Source organism: Protopterus annectens, chromosome 3.part0, assembly GCF_019279795.1.
Source record: "Protopterus annectens isolate FY-2018-M chromosome 3.part0, PAN1.0, whole genome shotgun sequence".
Classification (NCBI taxonomy): Eukaryota; Metazoa; Chordata; order Ceratodontiformes; family Protopteridae; genus Protopterus; species Protopterus annectens.
This window is the reverse complement of record NC_056731.1, coordinates 284,012,569-284,039,234: the sequence shown is the minus strand read 5'-3', so window position 1 is coordinate 284,039,234 and position 26,666 is coordinate 284,012,569. Positions and strand designations below refer to the sequence as shown.

At 41.0% G+C, this 26,666-nt stretch overlaps 1 protein-coding gene across 1 annotated transcript in view; it reads right to left on the bottom strand.

The window, feature by feature from the left end:
• NEK10 (NIMA related kinase 10) overlaps positions 1–26,666 on the bottom strand; it is a 3,576,599-nt gene that overhangs the window by 1,052,751 nt on the left and 2,497,182 nt on the right. The window lies entirely within an intron of this gene.

Below are 26,666 nucleotides of genomic sequence, written 5' to 3'. Positions count from 1 at the left end.
TTGAATCACACTTTTTTAAACCTAGACTGTTTTGTTTCCTTAATGGACATTGTATAAGGCTAAACAAGAAACCAACTACTGAAGAAAATAATGTAACACACAGTCAGCCACACAAAAGGCAAAGAGAAGTTTAAGACAAACTTTTTTTTTTTTTTTTTAAACGAGAAGGGGAAAAAAGGTACTAGAAAGATAATAAAGGTAATAACTAGCCTGAGCCAGCGAAGACAATCCTGATGCTTCAAGCTCCAAATGAGATCTGGGGAACAACCGCTAGGCATCTTGGGATAGAAGGTAGCCTCGCGTCAGTTGAAGTTCTCAAGCTTTGGTATGCGGCCGAGTCGGAGCCAAGGATTTGCTCCAAACCCAACCGGCAAGAATGAAGGCGAGACAGGACAACATAACATCAATACATAGGGAACATTTGCTGTCATCAGCCTACACTGCCTATGTGCAATGCGTAATGTACAGAAATCTGGTGTAAGAAGCCCTAACCTGCTGCAGCTTCCACTGAAAGAGACAGAGGTATGTCCATCCTGAGGTCAGCATCTACTACTCCATCATACTGAACTGAGGGATTTCAGTGAAGTAAGAGCCTAGCTCTTTCAAAGTGTTTTCTCAAGCCTGGCCCTCTGTAACACTTTCTAATTCACCTATTTTCTTGGTGCAGTTTTCCTTCAGTTATGAATTGCTTGCAATGAAGTTTTCAATTTGGCATAAGAAATCATTTTAAAACCATACGGATCTGTGCCAGTACATTCACTAGACTGAATTCAGTCTTTGGCTAGAACACTGAGGTAGACATCTTCACACCTATTAAATTCAAGAACAAAATAAAAAGTGTCTCACATGGCTCCTGTAGTGAGAAACAGCATTTCTTTGTGGGGAGACTTGTTCTTGCCCCTCTCAACAGTCTGACAAGGAAACTTTTCTTCCCATTCCTCGGGTTTGGTACCAGAATATATTTTCTTCATAAAAACTTTAACTTCCATGATATAATATGTTAGTTGGCATGTAAATAAACCCTCATTTCCAGAAAATCTTGAGGCTTCCAGATGCAAAATGGATTATCTGTCCAATCTACTTTTCTTTTTATGTCCTGAAAGCACACAATGTTCTTACTCACAGTCTCAAACACCAGAAAAGCCTCTGGGTCTCTTGTATGTGTATATCTATCTATCTATCTATCTATCTATCTATCTATCTATCTATCTATCTATCTATCTATTTTCCCCCTTTGGGCAAAATGAACACATACAAGGCAGATCATATAACTGTATCTTCTTCAACATCTATCTAAAGTTGGAAACTTCATTCTGATTGGATAAGATGGATAAGATTATGGTATAATAAAATAAGTACAAATCCAGTACTTTGCAGGACAGAGCATTAAACTCTCTGCTCATGTGTGTTTTTTTTCAAAGTTATGTCCTGGTCAGTACTGAAGAAAATCTGTGGTCTTTTTCTAACTGTAATGTCACACATAGAATACGGAAATTTATTACAACAGTAGACAATATAGCAATGCATAGAATAAAAAGTGCTTACAATGTTGTAGATGTTGCTTCAAGAGCAGATGTGTCAGGAATAATATTATGGCTAGCTTAACTTAGAAAACTAACTTTTGCCATGAGGATATGGGAACAGGACTTGTAAAAGCCTTCTGTAAAACATGGGTTTTTATTTGGTCAATCAAATGATAACAATAAAATTGACTTAGAAAAGTAGGGAAAATGTAATCCTCATTCAAGGATATTTAGGCATTTTCTATCCTTCAGTGTTAGAATGATTACATTACTAACCCCTGCCACTTTCATCAATGAAAGCAATTAATTTAAAAGCACTCCACCTAGTTTATCAGAAATGAGCAGCTAGAAATAGAAGTTATGTCCTTACCATAACGTTCCATGTGGAGTGTTCATCTCGCCTTTGTTCTTACACATGGGTTCGGAGCCGATCCTCGGCTCCGTGTCGGCCGCTTGCAAGCTCTGCATCGAGAAGAAGCTCGAGACAACCTAATACCCACAGTCCCCCTCTGCCTTTACCTCAGATCTAGTTTGCAAGCAAACCAGTAGTCAGAGAGAGCACACTCATGCCAATATCACATATGCACAGAAACTAAGAGTCTATATATATATATATACATATACACATATATATACATGTCAACTATATACACAACAACTGCAATGCAGAAGCAGAATGCCTCAGACCAGGCACCAAACTGAACGTTCTTCCTAAGGGTGGGAGGGTGGGAATGTAAGAACAAAGGCGAGATGAACACTCCACATGGAACGTTATGGTAAGGACATAACTTCTATATGTGATAGTGTTCAATCTCGCCGTTTGTTCTTACACATGGGTAGCGTCCCTAGCTCCTTGTTCCTGAGGAACTCACGGGAGGACGTTCTTGAGCACAGTGGAACCAAAGGTTGCCCTGTCCCTAGAAACCTTGTCTACCTTATAATGAGAAATGAATGTATGTGGTTTAGACCAAGTAGCAGCCGCACAAATAGCATCTAGTGGTAGGCGAGCTGCATGAGCCAGGGATGTAGACACTGACCTTGTGGAATGTCCTTTGGGTTTGTGCAACAGAGTTTGATCTGAAGAATCATAGACATAGATGATACAATCAGTTAACCACTTAGAAAGAGTTCTTTTAGTAACCGCTATTCCTTTTCTGTTATCAGCAAAGGCTACAAAAAGTTGATCAGATTTCCTGTGATCTTTTGTTCTATCCAAGTAATCTAATTTGTGCAACATATACTCCATTTTATTGGAGTGATTCTTGAAGAAAGTGGGTAATTCAATGGACTGATTAATATTGTTAATAGAACAAACTTTAGGAAGGAAGGATGAATTAGTGCGAAGAGAAACTCTCTCAGAGTGAAAGATCAAATAAGGGTGTTTAATGGAGAGAGCTTGAAGTTCAGATACTCGCCTTGCGGATGTAATGGCTACCAAAAAGAGAGTCTTCCATGACAAAAATTTCAATGGGCAGGAGGAGGCTGGTTCAAAGGGGGGCAGCATCAACTTGGATAATAATAAGTTTAGACTCCAAGGTGACGTAGGAGATCTAATTGGTGGTCTAATATGAAAAGCCCCTTTTAAAAAGGCTTTACAAAGTCTGTGGGCCATAACAGGAGCCCCACATTCTTCCACATGGAAATTAGAAATGGCAGCCAATTGAACTCTTAATGTGGCAGGAGAAGCACCCTGATGGAACAAATCTGTTAAAAACTCTAATAATTTATTCAAAGGAGCTATAACAGGGTCCACTTGCTGTGTATTCGCCCAGAATACAAAGCGCTTCCATTTACTAGTATATGTTTTAGTAGTGGAAGCTTTATGAGAAGCTACTAATATATTCTGAACTGCCGGCGAAAGAAGATCAGACCTGGCTAAGTTGGGAATTGGAGCAGCCAAGCTGCTAGATGGAGGGACAAGAGCGAGGGGTGGGGAGCCCCTGACAAGTGAGTCAATAGATCTGGCTCTGGGTCCAGGATCCAGGGTCCCCGAATGCAGTGTGTCATGAGGAAGGAGAACCAAATTTGACGAGACCAGAATGGGGCAATGAGGATTATTGTCCTGTGTAGGTTGTTGGCTTTCTGGAGAAACTTTGAGATCAGGGGGAAGGGAGGAAATGCGTACAGGAGACCCGGGGGCCAATCGTGAATCAGTGCGTCCCTGGGGACTTCCCCTGGAGGGGGTAATAGGGCAAAGTAGCTCCTGCATTTGGCGTTCATTGGAGATGCAAACAGATCGCAGGAAGGCTGGCCCCACGCGAAAAATCTTTTCGCAACTGACTGTTTTAGGGACCACTCGCACGGTAACAGTATTGCTCTGCTCAGCCTGTCGGCTATGACGTTGGATGACCCCGGGATGTGCGTTGCTATTAGAAAGCGACCCGTGGACTCCACCCATTGCCAGATTCTCATGGCCTCTCTGCATAGCTGATAGGACTTGGTTCCCCCTTGCTTGTTTATGTACCAGACTACCGACATGTTGTCCGTCTGAACTGCAATAGTTCCCAGAGGAAGAAGGGGAGCAAAGTGTTGCAACGCTAGAAACACTGCCCTCAACTCTAGAACATTGATGTGCAGATTGTACTCTAAATTGGTCCATTCGCCTTGGACTATCTGTCCCTGAAAGATGCCCCCCCACCCTATCAGGGAAGCGTCCGTGGTCACCGTAGCTGTAGGCGTGGGTAGCACAAATGGTCTCCCCTTGGAAAAGTTGCAAGTCTGAAGCCACCAGTTTAGGTGTGTTTTGCAAGTGTTCGTTATAAGAATCTCGTGTGTTAGAGGTAGTTGTTGGAACGACCATTGTGCAAACAGTAGCCATTGTAGGACTCTCATGTGCAGTCTTCCCAAGGGTATTGCAATAAGAGAAGCTGACATGAGTCCCAAAACCTTCAGTACCAGTTTTGCTGGGGATTTCCTGGACAAGAGAAGAAGATGTATGTGAGTCTGAAGTGAAAGTATCCTTTCTGGAGGAAGTCTTAGAATTAACTGATGTGTATCTAATTCCGCTCCTATGAATAAGATACGCTGTGATGGCTGTAGTAAGGATTTTCCGAAGTTTACGAAAATTCCTAGATGAGTACACAGTTGAAGAGTGTAATCTCTGGCCTGTACTAGTTGACGCTGGGTGGTGGCAGAAAGGAGCCAGTCGTCCAGATATGGAAACACCTGGAATCCTAGGCGTCTCAAGTGAGATGCTACCACTGCCATGCATTTGGTGAAGACCCTGGGGGCTGAGGTCAGACCAAAGGGCAGGGCTCGAAACTGAAAGTGACTGGCCCCCAGCCGGAAGCGCAAATGATCCCTGGATGCCCTGGCCATTTTGATGTGGTAGTATGCATCCTTCAGATCTATTGAGCACATCCAGTTGTCCTTCCGTAAGAATGGAAGGATCGATTGAAGCGTGACCATTCGGAACTTTTCTTTTTTGACGAAGGTATTGAGGTCGCTTAGGTCCAGAATGGGCCTCCAGTCCCCTGTTTTCTTTGGAACTAAAAAGAACCTTGAGTAAGTCCCGAATCCTCTCTGGTCCGCTGGGACTGGTTGGATGACTCTTTTTTCTAGCAGCTTTGAAATTTCTATAGCTGCTGGCTCTCGCAGATGGGGCGGTACATCTGGGAGTCTTTTCTTTGGAATGGGATAGGATAGAAATGGTATATTGTAACCTCTGGTAACCACGCTTTTTACCCACTTGTCTGTAGTTATGTTTTGCCAGGCCTGAGGGTATAAAGCTAAGCGACCCCCGACTGCCTCCAGAGCAGGACAGTCGGGCCTCCTCTCAGGAGTGCTGGAAAGGTTTACCAGGGAGTGTATCCCTGTCACCTTGATTCTGCGGACCCCCTCTGCCGCCAGGGCGGCGTCTTCCACCTCTGCCCCCTCCTCTGCCTCTAGAAGGGGCATCACCCTGTGTGCCTGGGAAAGATCCTTGGGGTTTTCGAAACCACATTTTTCCACCACGTTGCCCTTTGGGATACGGTCTGGTTGGGGTGGAAAGACGGACTCCGGCAGCAGACAGAGTCTTTCCCTCCTGTTCACACCGGGTAAGGGTCTCCTTTACTTTGGGGCCAAAAAGAGTGGCACCGTCAAATGGGGCGTTAGTAAAGGAAGACTTGAAGGCTTCCGCAAATGAACATAAGCGCATCCAGGATTGTCTGCGAAGAGCAATCGCTGAAGCTGCTGCCCTACTCGAACCTTCGGCTGCGTAAGAGATCAGCCTCATGGACGAGTTCACAATAGATGTAAGGGTATTAAGTTGCGCTGTCACTTTCTCTGAGACAGCAGCATCTGTAGTACCCTGGAGGGTATCTCCCAACTCTTTGACTAGATCCCTCTGTAATCGTGTAAAGTGGGTCAAATAGTTCAGGGATCGCATGGAAAAAGCCGCTGAACTAAAAATGCGCTTCCCATACCTGTCCATCGTCCTAGAATCTTTATTAGGGGGATGGACAGATGAGGAAGATTCCGACATCTCCTTTTTCGTGGCCGCTGCCACCACCATAGCGTCCGCTGGAACTCCTTTTGTCAAGTAAGTCTTGTCCTGGGGTGCAGTGATATACTTATTGGGTTTCCTAGGGACTGGTTCCACTGTGTCAGGAGCCTCCCACGCCCTTCGAGCAATAAGTTCCATTAATTCATCGAAGGGCGGAGTGACCCAGGAGGAGGAAGGGCGAGCACCAAATGCCTTCAGCAGTACTGACTCATCCTCAGAAGGGGGGAGGGACTGCCAATCACCTCTCTGCTTAAGAATCTCCAAGATGTCAGAAAAAGAGACATCTTCCGTAGGTGACTTTGGGGACCCTTCTGACTCATCCAATTCAGTATCGGATGTTAAAGATTCCTGTGGAGAATCTAAGTGTCTCCTCTTACACAATCTTTTCCTAGGGACTTCTTCGTGGGGAGCATCCGAAGAAGCCTCCGAGGAAGAGGGGGCACCCTCCAGGGGTGGCTGAGACACCGGTGCTCGACGCTTGGATGTGGCCGTGAGTGCAGAGGAGGATAACGGCCCTTTATGGGAAGGAGAGGTTGCTTCTACTGATGTGGTTGTCTGGGTAGACAACACCTTCCTCATGAGATCGAAAGCCCCCGGGTCCCGAGTCGAAGAATCTCCCGGTTCCGAAGAAATGGGAAGAATCCCCGAGACAGGCACCGAAGGCATCGACCCGAGGACGGAGCCGAATCGATCCGCGCCGAGGCCCGAGGGAAGAGTCGGAACCGAACGCCGGTTCGACTCGGCCCCGGAACCAAGGACAGATCGTCGGCTCCGAGACTCCGGAACCGGGTCCGACGGAGTCGAGGTGAGAGGAACAGACCGAGAAAAGGACGGTTCTGGACCCGAGGGCTCCACAATCAGAAGATCAACCTCTTCCGGCTCCAAAGACTGGACAGGTCTCGGAGGAGGAATGGATGGAGACAATGGGAGGCCTTCAAGTTTCGACACCAACTGGGTGGAAACCGAAATAAGTTTGGATTAGGGCCGAATGCTCCAATAACTTCTGCACCACACGATCCACATCGACATCAGAGAGCTTCGAAGAAGAACAGGTTGAAGGAACCGAAGACGGAGCCGACCTCAATAGAGTCACCGGTTCCAAGACTCGAGGCTCAGGAACTGACACCAGTTGAACACTCGGCCCCGAAGTCTGTTGAACCGGTGATCTAACTTTACTCGAAGAGCTCGGAGCCGATGACTTGGGCTCCGACGTCTTCGATTCCTTCGAGGATTTGGATGCCTGGTCTGAAGCATCCAGAGCCTCCTGAAAGGAAGGTTTTAATAACCCCCTGTCCATGAGTTTCCTGCGCCTATCTGTCATGACCCTCCCACTAAAAGAGTGACAAATAGAACAGTCCTCTTGTAAGTGGAGAGGGCCAAGGCAGTAGACACAGGAACTATGGTTGTCAGTAACTGACATTTTTTGGCCACACTGGCAACGTTTAAAGCCTGATTTAATTTTCTCAGACATCTTACAGGTAAGAGAAAAAGTCAAGTCCAGTAGAAAGAGACAAATCCAGTAGAAAAAAGTCGAATCCGATATAAAAGTCAGTCCGGTTGTCAAATTTAAGTAAGGGGTGGAAGGCCCCGAAAAACTCTAACCAGTTTAATTAAACTTAACGGTACCGAGAATTTCTACCTACACACACACATACACTATGTCTACCAAAAAGTACTTTTAGAACAATTTTCTTTCAAATATAACAAAAATAAAGTTATATCTTATCTTAAGATGCTCGAGCTAGATCCCAGTGATGCGAACGCAGCAGCGGCAAACTAGATCTGAGGTAAAGGCAGAGGGGGATTGTGGGTATTAGGTTGTCTCGAGCTTCTTCTCGATGCAGAGCTTGCAAGCGGCCGACACGGAGCAAACGGCGAGATTGAACACTATCACATTAAGGAATCTTCAAAATGACTGGCTTGTATCTCTAATCTTTTCCTACCTAGCCCCCAAATCTATGAAAAGTAAGTTTCAGAGTCATCTTTATGCCTAGCAGTAGATAATCACAGACAAAGGAGTATTGCAAACAATTCAACAAAATTTCTGTTCAGAAACCACAACAGCAGTTAACTCTGCATACTCTAAGTCATCTTTTTTGACACAGCAAATGATAAATCAACTTCTGTCAAAGACTGCTATCCCAAGTGGCACTATCAGCATTGCAGGGCAACTTTTTAATTTCATACCATATCTAGTACCAAAATGGGCAAAACCTCAAGACTATTTCTAGACCTATCAGCTCTAAACAAGTTTTGGAAATGCAAAGACATTCAGTTTGGTGGCCCTGAAGCCTATACTCCCCTTCATCAATTAGGATTCTTATATGGCTAAACTAGACATGTATGATGGATATCCTCTCATTCCAGTAGGGTCTATGTTAAATCACTGAACGCTTAAAAAAGCAAACGATAATTTATCAAACCCATGTAAGCAAAAGCTTACAATTTCAAATGCTTAGAACAGCAATGTTTTTCCAAGGGAAAAAATCGCTGTTCCACAAATAAAAAAAAAAATTAACACATTACATAAAGTGGGGGGCTTCGCCTGCCCCACCCACCCCGATGTGGAGGCTGTGCTCCCCACACCCCCCTACTTAAATATACCAACTCAGAGATCGCACTACAGTCACTAAAATGGCAAAGTAATAGAGGCGGTCAAGCAATTTCTTTCCCAGTGAAAGAATTTGCTTATATGTCATTTTGCTATTTTTGTCTTTTCGTGCTTTCAAGTTCAATCAAGATGAATTTGAAAGAATGCGTCTTCGATCATTTTATAGGAACCCTTCCAGTAAGGTGTTTTCTCCAAAACATATCTCAGATTCTTTAAAGCTTAAAGCTCATTATCCTTTCTAGTTTTCAGCTCCATCATGTGGGTTATCTACAGCCCCCACAGTATCTTCCAATTGTTATGTTGCAGTATTTGCAGATCTCAGGAAACAGACAATAACTTTCTCAAATATGGTTAATTATTTTATTGCAAGAAAAAAATGGAACTTCTTATACAACACATCAATTAAATCATTGTGTTGTCCTGGTTTGTAGGCATAACAGTAAATTACAAGAGGATCTGAACTTCTTTGGGTTATTCATATATTCAGTGTTAATGAAAATCTTTCAGTGTAAGACAAGAGAATCAAGATCCAATCAGTTCTGTTGCTGTTATCTTAATAACCTATCACTGGTGTACATGTTGCCTTGCATTCCATTGGTCCCTCATGCAAAATTACATGTGTCAGACACAATGACATCTCAGAAACATTTGGAAAAAAACTATGGATTCTCTGAATATGATTATTCAGACTATATAAAGAAAGAATCTGAGCGGTAGCAGACATTAACAACCTCTCCCTAAGAAGGTCAGTATGTCTACAACTGAAAGTTTACATTCTGACTGCAAATTCTCTTCACTATCTGGAGAATCTTGTGGATTTACTGGATATGATTATTCACAGTAAATAAAGAAAGAATCTGAGTGATAGACAGACATAAACAACCTCTCCATATGAATGTCAGTACTTCTACAACTGAAAGTTCACATTTTGAGTGCAAATACTCTTCATATGGCCTGGGGAACTTGCTTCCACAATCTTTCAGTGCATGCCAATTTTAAGAGGAGAAAATTATGCATATCCAAATAAAGACAATTAAGGCAGTATATGCACTCTGGCAGCTTTCCAGGACAACTTTTAACCAGGCAATCTTTAAATCAACACAAACAGCATTATTTATTTAACATTTGTTGACCGGGAATGTCCGACTAGGATCCACAGAGCCTGTTTTCAGCGGAGGCCCGGGGAGAAACACTCCAGATGCATGTCTTTGGAATTACTGTGACACTGTATATAAAAATCCAAGGAGAAACTAAATATTTTCAACCATGCAAGGAGGAAAGTCAGATTTTGGAATGGGCACACAATTTCCTTCTGCTAGCAGCTTGTTTCAGACCTACACAGGCAGATGCAGTGAGAAAAAAATTAATTTGACGTGGACCTGCATACTGGACCCAATAAATGTTTACCAAATTACACAGATATGGGATCTTCCATAAGTGGATCTCTTTGCTACACATCATAATAAACAGCCTATGTTTTTGTTCCATCATCCCTAACAAAACAAATTTGATAAAGGATACCATCTTCTGTCGCACAAGCCTGCAATTAATGTGTATGCCTTCCTTCCTTTTTCCCTTAATCCAGCAGGTTTCCTTCAAAACAAAGTGAACAACACCAACTTGATTTTGACTGTTCCATCCCAACCTACATAACCTTGGCTTTTGATGCTAATAAGCCAAGTTATCTTCCACCATCTCTATTACCTTTGGACCATTCACTGCTTACCCACTGTGAGGGCAAATTTCTTCATCACAGTTGCAAAGCCCTGAATTTGTGAGCAGGGAGGAAAGAATTTTGACTCCTTGTAATAGTTCCTCTTCTCCATAAGTAATTAATAGCTTAGAATAAGCTATGATACCTAGTATAAAAAAATCCTACATAGAAAACGTGAACAGATTTACCTCCAGGACTATGATAAAAGATCTAGATTTGGTGCACTACCCTATAATAATGATACTGCACTGCTTAAGCTATTAACTTGATTCTAATTTTGCTTATTCATCAATAAAGGTTCATGTTTCTGCAACGTCTGCCTGTATATCAGACATCCCTAAGGTAGCAGCTCCTCCTTCTGTTAAGGTCCTCCTTGAAGCATCCCTCCACTTAATAAATCAGAAAGACAAATCTCTTGTCTTAGGGATTTGATGTTTAAGTTTAGAAAGATAATTTGACCTAGATTTTAACCAACATATTCAACAGAATTGAAACACTTCTGTGGAAAGACAGTTTTTTTTCTAGCTACTGTCACTTCTAGCCAATTCAGAATTAAAGATGCTCATGTATAAAGTACCTTATAAAGTTGTGACATCCCTCCTCTGTGCCAGTGACCAAGGAGCCTCAATCCTCACCACTGACACCGGTGAAGTATGTTCACTGTGGAAGAATAGGCATGCACAGTATTTTCAGATGCAGCTCTCTGCACCAAGTACAATTTCCCTTAAGAGCACAAAGGGAATAAGCACTCCAGTCCTGGGGCTGGGCCTTCTCTCCGGGCCCCAAATAAGACTCCATACTGACCATTATACAGCTGAGTCCTTAGCTGGGTGATCAAAACCAAGACCTCCACCACTGTCTCTATGAAATCAGTGCTCTCAGTATCCCTGCTCAAAGTAACTGTCACACACACTTTCTCTGAGATTTGATTTTCACACACACACACACACACCTGGGAAAGGCTGGCACAGCTTACCTGCTCTGCCACCACCACCCAGACTATAAGGTAGATCTGCTGACACCAGAATACCCAAAGCCAGCTACTTTAAGGCTCTTACAAGGGTACCCATGTACAGTTATAAAATTAATACTTATACAAATGGTAGTGTTTAACCAAGCAGGAAGACTTTCAGGAACATGGAGCCACAGTGCCACTAAATAAATGTAAGTACTCAGAAAGGTTAAATATTTTATAAAAGACAAGCCACAATGAAAGGTTTATATGTATTTAATAATAAATAATAAAAAATGAAAATAGTGAATATCTATTTACAATAAACACCAGAGTTTCAATCATAGGAAATATAAAAAACAACACAGATAGAAAGACACACAGATACAGAAATTAGCTAATCTCACTACATTTTTTAATTGGCTGAAGAATTATGTTCCCTAGCTACTTAGCAAAGCATGGCAAGATGAACATGGATGAGTGGCTTGTCAGGTCCAAAAACATTGTGCACACTCAACATCTCTCACTAGCATTCAAATACAATTTCAGTGCTGGCCACAGAATGACATCACATCTAGTCACATAACTCTGTGGTTCCCACACTATCCGCTCACTAGAAACTGAGGCAGGATCTGGCACTGATGTGTCACAATACACACACAGAACTCTAGTTAAGGTTCATTACAGCATCTGGGAACTGTAAAACAATTCCAACACTTCCACCCTTCCTCCAGAATCTAACAAGCCATTGTCTGGCACCCCAGGGTAGCAATTAATTCACCACTAAGGACAACAGAGCAGGATTCTACAGCAGGCTTTTCACAGATATTGCGGCTCTGGCTGCATTCAGACCTGTGAGAGAAAATCTTTATGGCTTACACCAAGTCATTTAATTTCACGCTATTTTTCTTAAGGTTAGCTGGGCTGAGCTTAACCCCTTCCCTTCCAGTATCATCTGTTAAAATATATTATCATGAAAGGAGATACTGCCAGCCAAGCTAGCTGGAATTTAAGTGGTTGTGTGTCATTTGTGAATGTCAACATGCTCATGTAAGATGCTTGCGTTACAGAAGTATTAGTACTGTATGTCATATTGTACAGACGTGTGCTGAAGAGATATTTTGTAAAGTACTGAGCAGAAATATATATGCACTATTGTAAGTGTTTAGATCTATATATTTTAACAGGAGAGACGAGACTGAAACACAAGAAATTAACTTGCAAAACCTCAAAAGAATTGTTGAAATTAAGTTACTTTATGGCTCTGTTGTAAATAAAAGATATGTTATCTTTCAGTTTCAGTGCAACAGGAGACATAATGTCTATAACTAGAAGTTTTTTGTATTGTCTTTAAATGTGGATAAATGCTAATTTTTTTGCAACTTCCACCATTTGCCAAAAGATCTGAGGTCTATGTATTTTCATAGGTAGATGCCAAATGCTACCAGCTGCAGTGGTATTTTCACCTGGGATAATCAGATGACAAGAAGTGATGTCATGCTGCAAACTACCCCAGCAGTAATATTTGAAATATTAATTTAAAAACTCTCCGAGAGAGAGACTGAGGATTTTGTATTTTGTCTTTGATAAGAGCATCCACTCACCATCTGCCTGCTTGTTGCTCTGTAAGTAAGTTAACTAGGGTACAGTAATTTTTCTTAGATACAGTCAGGAATATAGTGAAGTATAGCTTAGCTGTTTTCTTTATTTATCTGAGACTGTCCTGTTGTTTTAAATATTCCTGTGATTTTGAACTCTGATCTAACTGTGATGATTTACTGAGTTGTGGTTCTGAGGGAGTAGTTTATATTGGGATTTGGTCAGGATGTGACTGTTTTTTATGTGGGCATGACCACTAGGTGTTTTCATGATAGGATAAAAGAACATATATATGCTATCAAGACTAAAGACAATAATAATGCATAGTTTAAGCATAAAATTATTTCTGAAAAAAATATAAAAAATATAAAATGTTTTTCGTTGCAGTTCTGGAACAAGTCAATCCAGACATGGGGGGGGGGGTGATTTTAAGAACCCGGTAGAGAAGAGAGAGGTTCATTGGTAAATAAAGTGAAAGGCTAACTCTTTACTTGGTTTGAACAAACATATTAACATCAATTGTTTTTTAAAAGACAGAAGATTGAAGGGTTATACAGCTATACAGCTATTAATTAAAAGTGGAGTGTATTTGTTAATTGTTTTACTGCAGTTCTTTTATTGGCTATTAAATAGTAGTGATGTATATAAAGAGAATGTCTTAGGTTTTGTATGTGTTCTAATGAAGTTTTACAAAAGTGGATATTAAAAGGAACTATGCTAATCTGATTTTTTTCTGAGTATTTTGTGCCTCAAAGCGTTATATCATTAATGATGGCAAATGGTTGAGTGTCCCGTGCATGTGCACACACCCATAAAAGTTGCCTCTACCAGGGGTTGCCCGAGTAGTACCATAGCCCTGGTTAGATGTAGGCATGTTACATGGCTGTGATTATTGTCTATTACCAAACATGTCACTTCTGCAACTGGCAAGACCACAGGGATATCCTCTCCTACCCATAGGCGCTTCCACAACAGATGTTACTGTGGAAGTAGTGGTGCAGTTTATATGTGATCTTGACTGACCGCAACCATGAAGGCAACCATCCATGGAGGCAGTTGTAGATTGGCTGTGTGGATAACACCATTCATGTGACATATCAACCTGGGAGGACCTGCCCTGTGCCTATCAAAAATAGGGACATGCACACTTGGGGGTCATAACACACACACTACACATTATCCATATCAATTCTGCAAAGGCTGTGGTGGTACTAGCTTGTGCCCCTATGTTAGCCTTGTACATATGCTGTGGCACTCCCACTGACAAGCCATCTCAGGTAGCCATGCTTGTATTCATGCCACTGCGTCATAGGGCTTGTGGCAGACATTGATAACTGGCCCATAGCCCGGGGGGTATCACACTGCCCTGGCTGTGAGTGTCTGCAATAACCTGTCCTCCCTGCATGTTGTGTGTTAGCTGAGTGTCCAGAGGCACAAAAGCTGTGTTCACACTATGGCCTGAGTATTGGATCTAGTCTGCACACTCTCTGTGTCCAACACAGACAACTTATTTCCTGGCTATGCCAGCTAATCATGGCCGCCATCATCATAAGAGTCAGACTATTTCCTCATATCAGACAATAGAAGTTCCATGCTGGTGGTGCTGGATAGGGAATCACCTGTGAACATAGCAGAGCACAAAGCCCATCACCTCTTCCTTACCCCATTGCAGATTTAATACTTCAGTTCTTAGCAATGATACTCGATAATACCTTACCTCACACAGGTACCTTTAGAGGTCACACCTGATGTTCCTATAGTAACTCAAACATACAACATTACTCAGATGTGCAGTAATAAAAGCAGCAATTGCACATATTCATAATGAAATACATGTATAGCAATACATACTGGGGGATCTCTAATGGATATTCTTGGGGCACACTGCAGCTCAGCTCAAAGGTCCAACACCACCCCATGGGGCTGCGAGGAGTCTATTACCTCTCTGAGAGAGGCCACAAACTCTTTTGTTTGCATCAACTGCCCAGTGAACTCTTACATCATCCTAACTTCCCATGTAAGTGAGAAACTTTTTTCATCAGCAAGGGTAGTGTCAGTGGCCTTATGTCTCACCTGCTCATAGTGATAGTCATGGCCAATGACAGCATTTATGTCAACCACAACATCCTGACAAGCACGTTCATAGTAGTGCTATTGACAGCCTCCTGACTTAAGCTCCATTGGCCATGGAGGTACAAGGCCTGCTGTAACATCTCATTTTCTGCATCAGGTGAAGTTGCACTTTCTACTCTTCCTCCTGCTGGCGACCTTGCTCTTCCCATGCTTCTTTTTTACCATGTCAGTATAGCAATATGGGTTGCCTGTCCACTTTCTCTATTACAGTATAATTTCCTTTTCTGTACATTCCTGTAAGACTGTTAAATGCACACATAGGAGTACACTTCATAACCTTCCAACAGCAATAATCCCACAATCACCAGTACAAATATTTGCCCTCCCCCAACTGCAGCACACACAGCAGTTAGGGATTTGACATTGTTCCCTTCTCCTAACATCACAGCAGTACAGTCCGGTGTACACTCTGGCATGTGCCTTTCTATGGGGATATCACAATGAAATGCCCGCTGTGCTCACACTCACACTAATACACACACACACACACACACACACACACACACACACACACACACACACACACACACACACACGGTCACATTCTGACACTACTCACAAAGGATGAGGGGAAAATAGTGCATACCATCTACCTGTACCTGGCTAAGGCTTTTGATACAATACCCCACTTGGGTATAGTTGACTAAGTCAGGGAAGTGGTCATAAACCCCTATATGTCACTGAATCACCAGCTGGCTCACAGACAGGACCAAGAAAGTCAGGATTGGTGAGACCACCTCCACTAAGAACTAGTCAACAGCAGGGTACCCCCTCCCCCCCCCCCCCCCATTGTTGGGAACCGCTCCTATTCTGGCATCTACTTCTCAGAGGTAAAGGCTAATGTCAAGGGCCTTTGGTTAACCAAATTCACAGATGACTGCAAACTGGGAGCCATCGTAGATCCCCCATGACACAAACACCTTACAAGAGGGTCTAACACAGTCAAATGACTGGTGCCAAAGTCACAGATTACAACTCAATGCTAGGAAAAATGACAACCAAACAAATTACTCCATTGATAAGACACCTCTAAGAGCTGACCCCATAGTCAGGGATCTGGGTACATATATAGACAGCAATCTGTTCTTTGACTAACATGTGGCCAAGGTAGTCAGAAAATTATTCTATGTCATGAACCTTATAAGGGCATGGCATCCTAGTCCAAGGAAGTCATAGTGCCACTTAATTCAGCCCTTTGTCAAACCCATTATTGAGTATAATGCCCCTTCAGCATGTAAATGACCAGACATATACAACAGGTGAACACTCACAAAGGTTCCTTACCAGGAGAATCCAGGGTATAAACAATTTTTTTCTATACGGATTGCCTTAAAGCCCTATCTCTATACTTGGTCTCCTACAGGTAAGTGAGAGGTGATCCATGTCTGGCATACATAGCATCCTCATATCCAGCTCTGATGGACTTTTTGGACTTCTGCAAAACAAAAACAAGCATCAGAACCACTAGATCCAAGAATTTAAATTTTGCTTGGGACATAAATAAGACATCTTGGTAAGGCAGATATGTGTCTCAGAGGATACCCATGCTTTGGAACAGGGTGCCCATCCATGTGAAGCACAGTGCATCCTTAACCCTATTTAGGTGTACCTTTGACTGATGAATGGGAAATCAGAAAATTATAAGAGGCAAACAATAATACCCAAACTAACATACCCCCCAACACACACACATATCCTCTAGAAACTTTTTAACATACCCCTTGTAATAAAAGCTCATGATACATAGGGACACAACTGGGTTGGGTTGCATGGCTAGGCTTATAAAGGACCTGGTGGTTGCTAACCTAGTATATACCTATGAACCTACCACAATTTTTGATGCTGCTGTACTAGTATACTGTGAGTGTGGCAGTACCACGTTACTAGTATATTCAGAAATACTTGCCCAAAATATAAGCTATAAAAATAGCTGTGGCCTATCCCAACACATCGCAATGTTGGTCTGCCTCCTTTAAAAGCAGCAATTCACAACTGGTTTTGGTGTAATTCCCATTAACATTGATAGCCCCTTGTGTACATTAAAATCTCTGTCCGTCTCTAAGTATACTCCCCCATTGTTCAAGCTCTTAGCCACTGCATATTTTACCAAAACATGTATTTCCACTGAGAAACAATAATGTACACCTACTAGTTATGAAAATGCTGCATGTACCTTAAGGAACTCATGTCCTGTGACTCAGACCTGTTTGTTAGGCAAAATCCAACTGACTTTGAGGTAACTACATATCTCATGCAGGAGAAATAGTCATGTACACATATACTGCCATGTACATACTTGACCATGTGAAACAGTACTCTGAATACAAGCACTCACTATGCATTTACTAGAAGGTAGCACATTTGCCTTTCATGGCTCAGAGTAAGTAGGCTATAGGTCATATTCACAGGTTAGGTAGCTTCCTTCCATCTATATGCAGCACACGGAATTACACCATGAAAGGCACAGTGATAACAAAAGTCAAGTTACATGTGCTTCCATTTGTAGTACACACCTGTTATACTCGATCGATTTTCCTAATGTTATGCATTTGTAGATGAGGTAATATATTTTCATGGTTATGTACTTAATTATATGCTTGCACCCCCCACATACACACACATATACACACACTCTCTGTCACTATCCTTTTTGTTTATTACATTTGCTTTTATTTTGTTTTTTTGTTTCTCTGAATTTATTTTCCTTTCTCATACAACAACATCCACAGTGCCACCTGTGGTTCTGCTGGGACTACCAGCCACCAGTGACCAGCACCACCTCTCTCATCCCAAGAGCAGGCTGCTGGGGTTACCTTCCAAGAAACAGCTGTATAACAGGAGGCTGATAGCCTTTAAGCCCTGACCGTGGTGGGGCTTCACTAGCCTGGTCATTGTAGTTCATGGCAGTGGTTATGCCAGGGTTGCTGACCCCCTTCATAAGATTGAGTTATCCTCACAGTGATTCAGTATTTATAGGCTTAGCCTCTTTAAAAGGGAATATTCACAGCAACAGGGCTTGCAAACTAATGGATCCCCTCTCTGGATGGTAGACTGCACTGTTGCTCTGTACTGGGCAAGGGAAACCACACTGTTCTAGTGAGGAAATAACCTATTTAAAGAACACTGAGTTGGGTAAAATTACATTGCTTTACAGAATGAAAGAATTTAGCTTTCAACCAAGACAACAATGCGCTACAAAGGCCAGTCTCTGTCACCAAACACCCAGAAGTAACACAAAAGACATCCTTCTCGGGAACTATTTTCTAACAGCACAGAGCTATGCCAAGCCTCACTAATACACCATACAGCAAATATGAAGACACTGAAAGTGACATGGCAGTATATACCATCTTTGTCTTTTCTAACACACAAACATTGAAGCAAAGCAACAGGTTTACAAGGGATGTTATGCCATCTCAGCAAACACCTACAGTCAAAGTGTATTCACTCTTTAACAATACATAAGAACAGTGGCGGCTGGTGACTTCAAATCAAGGGGGGGGGGCTGCAGGAGACAGCTGAATGGGTGGGGCCAACAGGAATGGAGTGTGGCCAAGTAGAAAGGGGTGGGGCTATGCTCAAGAACCACAACAACTGGGAATTTAATTAAATATGCTGCACTGGGTGCCAAACCATCATTATGAGAGTCCAGTCAAGACAAAATGAAGTGTAGAAGAAAAACAAATATTTCATTGCATTGGCAACATGACAGCTTACTTAATATCTAGATGGAAACAAAAAGATTGTGACGTAGCCTGGTAGCTGGTCACTGCAAACTTTGCCTATAGAATGGCCTTTTCTGTTACTTTAACCAGAGAAAGGCTAGCAGAAATTAATTCTTGTAGAACTTGGATCAAAAAAGGTGCATGCTACCTTAGGAAAGAAAAGAAAATGGGAAACATAACTACACAGGTAATTACATGTGTAAACTGTTGGCAAATACATTTCTGACTATATCAAAAAATGAATATTTATAGCTTATGTGACTATTTTCAATTAAGGACTTAAACCCTGCACTATTTACATGTGCACACAGCCAGCATTCTGTGACAACACCCTATGATTTAAGAGAAAAAAATAATATTTACTAAAATATTTACAGTAAATAAAGCAATGACGTAATGAAAGTATTCATATCAGAAGTGAATCACCAAGAATCATAACTGTAGTATTATTGCTTAGAGTATGAAAAAAAATTAACTTTTCATGTAAATCATTGGCACAGGCCACCCTTCTACTACATACCTGATGTTTGTGCTCGTTAATGACAGTGTTCCCAGTTTATTAAAATTATGACATTGGTTACTTGCAGTGACTTATTTGCTTAGTAGTCTTTCTAAATTCAATGTGTGTGTTAAGCCCACTTATGAGAACTGGTGTGAAATGAAATAAAAAGTAAAAAAAGTGGTGTGCAAGCCTCTAAATGTCTTTGCTCAAGAATTCTAGACAAATCCAAACATAATGGTGGGGGAGGGGTAAAAGGGATATATTTTAAATACTACTCTTATAAACTGTTGTTAAAAGTTGTAGAATAACAGGTTTTATATTACCATACATTTCATGAAAGGTATGAAGCCTGAAAGTCAAATGTTTGTCAATATTTAGTGAGTGCAATTCTCAATGATTTGCAAGAAAAAACACAAATATTATCAGAATAGACAAGTATATGAGGCAAAAATATGTGCAATCAGCAATTCTGGACAGTTGAGAGGTATGGTGGAGTGCTAAAGTACTGTGGTTCCCCCTAGGAAACAATCTACTAACTTAGGTTTCACTAAAGCTAAAACCCTAACCTTAACCCTAAAACTTTAATTATAAACTACTAACCTTTACCCTAAAACTCTAACCCTTATCTTAAAACACTAACCCTAACTTTGAAACATTAATAATATTAAGCCTAAATCTAAAACCATAGCCCTAAAATATGAAGAGGACTTGCCCCCCCCCCCCCCCAGGTATGCTTTATTATCAAGCTAGAATCATGCCTAGGACTCTTTAGACAGCAAACTAATGACTATGTGCTGCTTTTGCAGAGTGTTCCCTTGGTCGCCACAAGCATTCATTACCAAAACTACTGAGGGAAATGGGTTAAGCATCTGAATTAAACCACAGACACAATTACAAATTTGTTGGTAGAGTATTTCCAGGGATTATGCTAATGTTCATGTTAATCAATTCCTAGAGAGAGTGTGACACAAGGCATAGCGCAGTGCCACCTTGCTATATAACTAAATGGCTAGGACAACTACCTGTCATACTAATAATAGCATAAAAATAGCTTGCCATCATGAATCATAACAACTGTCTAGAAGAAGAAGCTTGAAACAGTTGCTGACCACTATTACATACTCCCTTAGGGTATACAGATCTGCCAAGCAAAAATGTTCTTCTAGTGCACCTTATTATTAATAGCTGAATATTTATGCACTATACCCAAGGACATCTGCAGCCCTAAGTAAATGTGGGTTGGTCCTCGGGACGATTATATGGCTGGTGTGCTAATCACTTGGCTTTCACTTTTACTTTTCGATAAATACCATTTGTAACATTCTTGCAGATGAAATCCTAAGTAAAAATGGCTCACTCGATTAATCTGATAACCAAATCTCACAAAGTAAATATCTACACATTAGACAAATGTGTGGATGGGCCGATCAAATAACACTTTTTCAGGCATGTCCCGAGTTAGAAGCGGAAAATATAAGAAAAGCCCTGTATGCAAATCATTCAGTTATAACAGCATACTAAAATATACAGTTATAGGATGTATATAAATACATAATTTGTACAAACTGGCAGTAAAAAAAGTAAATACTAGAATAAGCTGAGTGAGAGAAGAGGCAGTAGTACAAAAATAAGATTGCACAGATGCATCATTTACAATACATGTTTCTACTGTTTATGCTGTATTACATTTATAAAACAGCAACATTTGGTAACAACTGTCAAAATCCCTGTCAGGCTACACTAAAATCGATTCACGTAACTTAAAGAAACATTTACATAAAATAAAGAAATGCTTTAGCATGTACACAACACAGAGAAATTCAGTACAGTAATCCTTACATTTACATAAAATTTATGCAAATAAAAATATAATTTGTAAGAAAAATCACTAATGTGGACAAATACATTTTCCTTACATCAGTAAAACTCATGCAAATTAATTGGGAATAATAATGGGGTATCAGAAGAAACCTCATTAGATATTTTGACACACCAAGGTACTCTTGTTATTATCAGAATTAGGGATGAATACAGGCCCTTCACATTTGCGTTTTATGAATACACCGAGAATAGCTACTTCGTAACCCAAGTTCCATCCAAAGTTCAACAACACAGGTATGAAACTGCACATACCCCTAACCTCATTTGTAAGGGGTACTCCTGCCCAGTTCTCTCTCTCTTCATGGTAACGTACACGAGTAGTTCACATTTTCCAAATGTGTGAGCGACTACTAAATTCAGTTTAAGCATACACATAATGCGTGTCTTAGGCTGGACCATGATTACTTCTGAATGATTAAAAAATAATACCAAGCGCTTCACCAAATTAATACCTCTCAATTGCTATGGCAAAACTAGTTGTTCTATCAACTTTCTAAGTTTGTAAGAAATATTTAAAAAGTGTCCCTATTTCTGGGTCTTTATCCCCCAACTGTTTATGGCTTTGTAACAGTCGAATCACGAACTAAGGTAAACAAGTAATACAGGAAGACGGCCCAGATATTGTCTGGGAAATTCCTGGCGCAACCATTCCCTAAAGTCAGGAAAGTTAAATGACTTGTATTTTGAGGATGTAAACACAAGAAAAAGAAAAGTATAATGCATAGTGCATAGATATGCAGTGTATTTGTTCAAGAAGATGGTTTGCTGCAGCATGCAATACAAACCTGCAGAGGCAAAGAAAATCTCAATAAAAGACAAAATACAAGGAGTGGGACACCTACCTCTGTATTAAAGTTTAAAAAAATGACTGTCCATCTCCGGCTGTCTGATCACGAAGTTAGGAATCAACTCCGAGTCTGAGAACTCTCCATAAAAAAAGTACTGTGCTGCTACTGACTGTTTCTCGCTCTCTTTTTTGAGAAGAGAGAGAGAACCAATCAGTAGCCATCCAGCTGTCCACGTCACGTACGTGACTGCAGATGTGGCAGTCCGATCCCCTTACACTTTACTGTGCGGTTAAACCGCAGAGACTTCTGGGCATCACACTGATGCCTTCTCTCCTTAATCTGGACTGCTTTTACAGCAGTCTAGATTTACAGAAACTAATTTAAAAAAAAACGGAACTCATCGAGCATGTGGGATTTTGTGAGTCAGTCGGACTCACAACTAAGCAAAGCACTGCAGCCAGCCAGCCAGAGTAAATTGAAATCATTTATAAATATTTTATTAAAATGTTTTATTTTTTTCTTCACAACTGGGGGGGAGACTGCAGTCCAATGGCATGAGCCACTGCATAAAAACTGAACTCACCTAGCAGAACACAGGGTGAGCTTATTCAGTGAAGAAATTAAAAGGATTCCGTCTTCAGTTGTTATGGTAAGCAACTTACCTAGCTTTAATATAAAATATCATCCTTTTTCATGTTCTTGTAGTGATTTATTATTTAATACCAGGCTATGAATCTAAAGGATGGCTGAAGATCTTCAATATCCTTAGACAAATGCAACAGAAAACTTGCTTTCAATCTTAGATACTCATTTCAGCTTTCAGTGCTTCTTGATAGTATGCAGTGTAGTCCAAGAAGCTACTTAATAAATATTTGCTGCTGACAAGCCTTGAAAAATGACACTAGAAATGTACAACTGAATCATAAGAAAAGAAATCTGTCTGCAAGGTAATATGAAATTGGTTATTTCATCACGGTCATGGGATATGAAGCAACATGGATTCCCACATTTCAATAGATTAAAAAACACAAAAAGAAAATCTAGCAAAGCTAGACTTCTAACATGAAAAATCTGGTGCTGAATACCAATGTTATACAAGCTGCTATGGTGCTCAGCAAGTAAAAATTTCCACATCAAGAGCTGTATTTTGTAATTTTTGAAAATGTGTCCAGATGATATTCTATAAAGTCCAGGGTTTGGTTGGGCTGCAAGTTTGAGTTCTCATAATTCACAGAGATTCCCAGGTATTACCACAACTGAAGCAAGTCATCTCTTGCTTGGATTAAAGATTGTCTTCTTCTTGCAGTGAGGAGCTATTAGTCTATGCATGGAAACACATGAAACCCCTGCAGCTGGAGGTGGGCTGCCACCACTCCACACATTTATTGAAAACCCAGTGGGGGGCTGTGGTGAGACCAAATGGCAGAGCCCTGAACTGATAATGATGGACACCCAGCAATCAGTGATGATACCATCTTCTGGACTGCTGTGTAATTTTCATTTGATAACAGGCATCCTGAAGGTATATTGAACACATTCAGTTCCCCTTCCCAAGGACAGGAATATGTACTGCACTGTGACCATCAAGAATGCTGTCTTTCTTACAAACATGTTTAGATTCCTGAGGTACTTGTACTTTTTTGAAACTAAAAAGAATCTTGACTAAATTTTGGATCCTTTGTAGTCTGGTGGGACCTCCTTTTTTCTAGCTGCCAGGATATTACTTGGGCTGTGACCCTTCTTGATAGGACTGGACATCTGTAAGGGACTTGTAAAAAAGTCCGATTTTCATATAAATGGCATTATGTAGCACTTGGATATTATCTTCACCTATAAGTCCTTTGTGATGACCATCTGATAATCTAAATGAACAGACAAGCTTTCTCCTGACTGCCTCCAGAGGGGAGCAGGTGAGCGAGATTTCATAACGCTGAAAAGGTTGATCAGTGAAAGGACCTCTAAACCTTTGATTATGCAGACCTCCTCTGCCTCTGGGACAGTGTACATTAGGGCACCCTTTCTGTCCTAAGAGGCCCTGTAAAAATAGGAGTCAGTTGCAAATGCTGGGACTTCATAAATCAAGAGTTGCTTCTCTCTCTAATGGCTAGAAAAGGGTCTATGAGGGTTAGAAAAGGTAACCCCAACTATAGACAACAGTTTACGCTCTTAGACAAAGTTTCTTTCATTTTAGATTTGAAAAGGAAAACCACTGAAAAAGCCATTAAGAAAGGATTCATTAAAGTCATCTGTGAAATTAAATAACCACAGCCAAGCATTACTACGTACAGCAATGTCAGTACCTGCTGCTTTAGAGGCGCCATCGGTTGCACCGGACACCAGCCTCAAAGTGACAATTGTAATGGACAATGTGGTAACTAGTTAAATCTCCAAGGACTTTCTCATCTCTGTTATCTGGAAGTCTCCTGAGAGATTGTAATTCTTTATTATATAAATCTATCTGGAATCTGGTGATATGAAAAATATAATTTACAGCTCAATGGAAAAAAGTTCCCAGAGTATATACACACTTCCCAAAATTGCCCATTGCCATGGACTCTTGGATGGGGGAATAGACCATGGAGTTCTCACCAATAGCTCTTTGTTTGTGACTGATGCAATAACAATCAAATCCACATGATGACCTTTCCTCCATTGCGGATGAGCTTTAGGAGAGACAAGCACCTTATCTGCTTTTTGAGAAACAGGTTCTGTTACATCCAGATCACACTGGAGATACCACATTGATCAACTTATCAGCCAGGAGTACCACCCAAGAGATACATGAGTCTAATCCAAAGGCCTGAAAGAGCACTTCATCAAGGAAAAAGGAATCAGAGGACCAATTCCCCTTAAGTTTTAATATTTCCATTAATTCACCAAATGAGTTTTCTTTTGGGGGAGATCTGTGGGGCCCTTCCCTTTCATCAAGGTCAATGTTCTAAGTGAGAAACACTTGATAGGAGTCTAAGTGCCTGCTCTTACACTTACACTTTCTGTCTCTTCCAGATAGGAGGTCAAAGAGTTAGAAGTGCCCTGGGCACCTTAAGGAAGGGATGGTTCAATGCTCTCTGAAGCAGGTTGTCCCTGGGGAAAATTATGACATCCAATAGTCACAGATACAACCAGGGATCGGGTAGGATCTGAAGTTAAAGAGATCCCCATTCCAAGATGACTGGCAAGCCAAAATCTTCTCAAACACCTCAAATGCAGAGGATGGTGCCAACAGCACAGAGGAAGACAAATCTCCAGTTTTGGACTGAAAGCAAGGCTGAAGGATCAGACGAGCATTCCCTAAGCACCATTTCTATTTATCCATTGATGCTCTCATCTTATTTCAGTCAATGTTTTTGATCCTTCTGGAAAACCTAAAAGACCAGATGGATGCAGCTGTCAATGTGTGTGTGTGTGTGTGTGTGTGCTCATACATATATATATATATATATATATATATATATGTATACATGCATATATATATATATATATATATATATATATATATATATATATATATATTTTTTTTTTTTTTTTTTTTTTCGGGTGGAGTAGATGATAAAGACAAAAAGTGACTGGAATTTGCTAGAAAAGGCAAAAAAGGAAGACCTAGCTAATTTGCTAAAAACAGCTCTGAAGATCACACTGTGGCTGAAAGGGTAGCAAATGAGATTTGAGACCTGAGAAGACCTATGTGCACTGCAGGAGTAGGGCATAGCTCAATCTCTGGAGTGAGTTGAAGTAGTTTCCGGCTTGGATCTGCCAAAAGGGCAGATGACCCATCATTTGGGGTGGATGGAGGGTATAATGTAAGATCAACAAGTTTTCCACCACAATTTGTTCTCCCGGGAGTTTCCAAATTGGAACCTGACAGTAAAATATTTCAAAAGAAACTGTTGTTAACTTTAAACTCAATACAGAGAAACCGGACTGTGACATCAATTTAATCTTGAACATTTGATATACAATCAGCTTTAAAAAATTAGCTCAGAGCACTTAAAATTTGAATAAGTGTAATATAATCGTACCTCTATCATATGGTAAACAGAAAAAAAAAAAACAGCTATTCCAAAACACAATTTTTTTTCTTCAGATGTCAGGTCAGGTCAGAAACTTCCAAGGAACCATGCAAATAGAGTTTCCCACTCAAAGCAGGCTGCTCCTTTCTGCTCTAAAGTGAATGATTGTACTGCTTAGCCAACAAGGGAGAGTATCCAGTAAGGCTGAAGGACTGACCCTCTTAAAAAGGCAGTCTTATTAATTATGAATGACTGTGAAGACATGAAAATATATGAAATATAACAAAAACCACCTATCTATAAGAAATCCTGGTTTACCTTCACAGTGTTGTTGCTGATATGATCGATGCACATATGTGCAACAGTAACTGCGAAAATTCATTTTCACAAAACAAAAAATGCAGGACTCACAACAGTGAATGCTAGTGTGCATTCTCTGCTGAGAATTCGGCATTTTGAGTGGAGATTGCACTATAGTGGGGCTCAGGATATGTACTCTTTCCCTCACTGTAGTGCGATATTGGAGTTTGTATAAATAAGTAGCAAGGGGTGCAGGGGGGCTTGCCCCCCCCCCCCGCAAAACTTTCATGGGGAAATCTGGAAGTGGAGTTAGTTTTGGACAAAGTCGATATTCCTGAGTTTCGACTTTTTTAAAATGACATTTTAGCAATTTTGATGTTTCGCAAGGTGGTGTTTTTGGCATTGTGGTTCGGATAAGTAAACAGTCAAAAATATGAAAGTA